This window comes from Myodes glareolus, chromosome 18, assembly GCF_982192425.1.
Source record: "Myodes glareolus chromosome 18, mMyoGla1.1, whole genome shotgun sequence".
NCBI classification, from domain to species: Eukaryota; Metazoa; Chordata; class Mammalia; order Rodentia; family Cricetidae; genus Myodes; species Myodes glareolus.
In genome coordinates this window covers 72670613-72674784 of record NC_142043.1, presented here as the reverse complement: position 1 = coordinate 72674784, position 4172 = coordinate 72670613, and the positions used below count along the sequence as shown (strand labels likewise).

Sequence of the window (4172 nt, the reverse complement as noted above, 5' to 3'; positions counted from 1 at the left end):
ATACTTTATTTTCTGCTGATTTCGTTATTATAAGTGATATCCAAAAACCTTAGCATTCCAAAAATTATCTTCCCAACATGTTCCCTGACTGATCTTCTAGTTCTTCTCTTATTGTAACTTATTCAACACCTCTGTCTAGTAATGGTTTCCTAGATTGCTCTCAAGGAACAAATCATATCATAAGTCTATGCTGTTCTGTCTTTTCTTAAATCGTATTTTTTTTTAGATCTTGCCTCAAGTTTATTTGTAAAATCAGCATAAGGTCCTGATCATCTGCAAATACTGTGTAGATATTCACACCAGTCCATCTGTCTTCACATTGGCAGACTGAGACCTTTTACATTGGGCCTTCACAGGGGCCTGGGCACCTTTTTTTTGGGAGCCTGAGCTGCAGCTGAGGCCTCTGCCTTGGCTTGAACTTTGGGTTTTGTTTTTTGGAGCCTACGACCCCTGGCCATATAGCTTCTAATCTGCTTCCCAAGCTTGGGGTGAGCAATCAACGCGAGCTGGGTCAGTTTGCGGGTGGGGCCCTTTGGCACCTTGGGCTTCACCACCTTGGGCTTCACCAGGGCCTTGATGGCCTCTTCTCGGGCACTCATGGCCTTTGCATTATCCGCCTGAATCTTCTTCAGGCCTTTCTTGTTGTGCTTCTTGGCAAAGCGCATGTTTCTCAGGAACTTGGGGTCGACCCCCTTGAGAGATTCGTATCTTTGTGACCGTGGTTTCTTGATGCCATTTCTGTGCCATTTCCGGAACTGGTTGTGTGTGGTGTGGTTCTTGGACTTGGCCATGGCTGGACGGTAACCGGCGGCTCCCGAAACTCTTAAATCGTATTTTGACATTTCATAAAATTCTTCCTCTACGATTCCATCTATTTTACTTGTAAAATATTTCAGAATTTTAAGATAGTCACATTATTTCCCTGCTAAAAATTTTCTTGAGCTTAACAGACAGTCCAAGAAGGGCTCATGTAAGGCAACCCATACCACATACATGGAGGTCACGATAATTCATGTCTTTTCTGGACTCACTCTCTGCATGTATTTTCCAGTCTATTTAAACTGTTCTTTGGGAAAGGAAACTGAGAGTCTCATTAGAAGTCATTCCACTGATAGCTGACAGGGATGTTCCTGTATTGCTACTTATGTCAAGTGAATTCTATAGAATCTGGAGAAGTTTCACTTACCAATGCTGACCTTAGTCAGTGGGAACAAATTTCACCGGATCTTTGAGATTCTTGGACTTAATGGATCCTGAGATTCTTTGTTCTAGAATCTAGATGTGAGATTTCCCTTTTAATTGAGTATGAGGCATGGGATACTTTAACTCCTCATTAAGAGCTTGGTTCCTGAAGCTGCCCAGGCACCAGGGGATATACTGTTCCTTCAGGCTCGGTCTCAGGTAAACACTGTAGGTTCAAAGTGTGGAATTTTGAGGAGCTCTCTCTCAGGGACTCACTCCAGTGGAGAGTTACTAATTATTCTCTTGATTAACTGAATGTTATAGTCTAAGTATTATAGATAAGAAATGAATAGTCTTTTAAATCTGCATTCTAAAGTTTATGTACAAAGATTTCTTTACAATAAATAAATTTCCCTTCTATTTGTAATTTAAGTTTAGCTGGTCCTTGATAAACTCATGCATGTTTGTTTAGCCTTAGTGTAAAAAGGCAACTATTTAGTAGGAATTCATTTACATGAACTTACAATTACAATTGTAATTAATGCTAAGGAGTCTTAGCATTAACCCATTTTGGCATCACATGAGTTCAAAGTTTCCTCCAAACATCATGTCTTTCCTAAAATAACTGTAAAGGTGATTTTTTTTCAAGCTTCCATTTTAATAATTAATGAGGTTTGCATATGAAATATCACTTACAGACTTATGTATCTGAAAGTGTGGTGTCTAGCTGGTGGTATTGTTCAGAAGGTTGTTGGAATCTTTAGGACATTGAGTTTCTTTGGAGAACGTTGTAAATTTGGAACTTTCTAACCTGGGTTCCACGTCTTGTTTGCTCTCTGCTTCTTGCCTATTAATGCAACATGACCAGCAGCCTCATGGTCCTGCTACCATCTCTTCCCCAATGATGAAACCTTCTCAAACTTTAAGCCAACATAAGCCCTTGCTTCCATAAGTTTCTTCTTACTGGACATTCGATCACAACAATGGAATTGCTATTAGAGAAAATAGAACCCCCCCAAAGCATTATGGTCCTAAAGTCAAAGTAGAAACTATGGGGCTAGGTGATCAAAAATCCTTTAGCTAAAGTTCAACTCAGTGGGGCATGGATGTGGATTCAGCACATCCCCAGTGGTTGTTTTCCAGCTCTAGAACACATGCATGTTTGTCACAGATGCACTTAGGAGCTGGCAGAATTCCCTCACTGGTTCCCTGTTTTGGAGAATGAGAGCTGTAAGAGTTGGAAAAGCCAGTATTGCATCCTCACAGGAATCACAAATCTTAGTGCTTTCATCAAGGATTTGAAAGATCCAGCGGTGATTCCCAACACATTCCCTTTTACCTTTTCTAGTTTGTCTGCACAGAAAGTGAGTGGATCATGGAAAATGATGGTTGATCATTGTAAGTTTAATTAATTTGCAACTCCAACCCCAGCTGTCCTGCTAGATCCTTACTTGAACAGATTAACATATCTCCTTGTTCCTGGATTGTTGCTTTTCAATTAGCAAATGCTTTTTCCTCCAAACCATGCTATAAGACTCACAATAAGCAAATTGCTTTCTGCTGGTCTCAAATTTATGTCAATTCTTTAGTCTTGTGTCATAACTTAGTTTGTATCCTGATCACCTGTCATCAAGGCATCATGCTAGTCAATGACATTATGCTGATCGGACTGTGTGACTGATTTCATGGATATTGAGAGTAGTTACTGGGGGCAGTAAATGAAGGCAGATTGAGTTACAGATACTAAATTAGTTAGGTAAAAGTGATTCTCATTTGCTGTTACATAGTATGGTGACAAAATAACAAATGTACTTTATTTCTTAGAAAGTTAGAAGAAAGGATTTTGACTATTTTCATCATAAAAATGTTGAATATTAGAGGAAACAGATGTATCCAGACTGTATGTATGTATGTATGTATGTATGTATATATATGTGTGTGTGTGTATGTATGTATGTATCTATACAAGCATACATGTATAAGCATTTTGTATAAGCTATATATACAGTCATTATATATAAAATATATTTTGAAATTTTATGATTTTTACTAGTTTAATTAAACAAAGCTGAAAAATTAATTAAGGATAAAGAAGTAGCTCACTGGCAAATAGTATCTGCTTAGCATGCAAGATGTTCTGGGTGTGATTCCTTGTACTAAAAAAGCAATCAGTTAAGCTGTGTGTGATCCAGTGATTCTACACAAATCCCATATACCCATGTTTAATTTAATACCAGTATTATGAAGATTTTGTGATTATTGTTTCATTGTATAAGTCAGGCACTGTAATGCCTTCAGCTTTTTTCTTTTTAATGGATGTTTGAATCATTCAAGTTTCCTTGAATTTTAGCATTTTTTTCTGCATCTGTGAAGGTCATTGCTATTTTTACGAAAATGCATTTAATCTAAAGGTTGCCTTGGATAGTTTGACCATTTAGAAAATATTTATTCTTCTAATGAATTAATGCATTATTGTCTTTTACTTGTGTACTATTTAGTTGCATGTATCATTATTTTATAGCTTCCATCACAGAGTTCTTTCTTTTTTAAATTTTTTCTTTTACAATCCATTATTTTATTTTTTATAATTTTTCTTTATTCTTGAGAATTTCACACATGTGGTCAGTGAGTAATAAGCTTGTCTTATTGATAAGATGATAATAAATACTTTTACTCAAGCTGCAAAACTTTTGTTTACCACATCATTGGACATTGTCCATTTATCTCTCATAACCACAACAACAGTTTGTTCTGGTATGTGAATGACCAAAAGAAACAAAAAAGAAAGGATACGACTACTCCTAGGTATGGTGGAGGAGAAAGTTCACTATAGATGTGTAGGAGTGCATAGCCATGTGAGGAGAAGGTGAGAGGAAGGGATAGGGGAGAGAAAGAGACCAGGTGCAGTAGTCAGGAGGCCTAAAGGGGAATAGACAAAAGAGCAGGCAACCATAATGGTTAGATCATATCGGGAAGGACAGCTGTGAGAA

General features: G+C 37.5%; 1 pseudogene; it reads right to left on the bottom strand.

Annotated features, from left to right (window-relative positions):
• Positions 1–239: 239 nt before the first annotated feature.
• On the bottom strand, positions 240–815 carry LOC146890802 (large ribosomal subunit protein eL29 pseudogene; annotated as a pseudogene).
• Between the last annotated feature and the right edge of the window lie 3357 nt (positions 816–4172).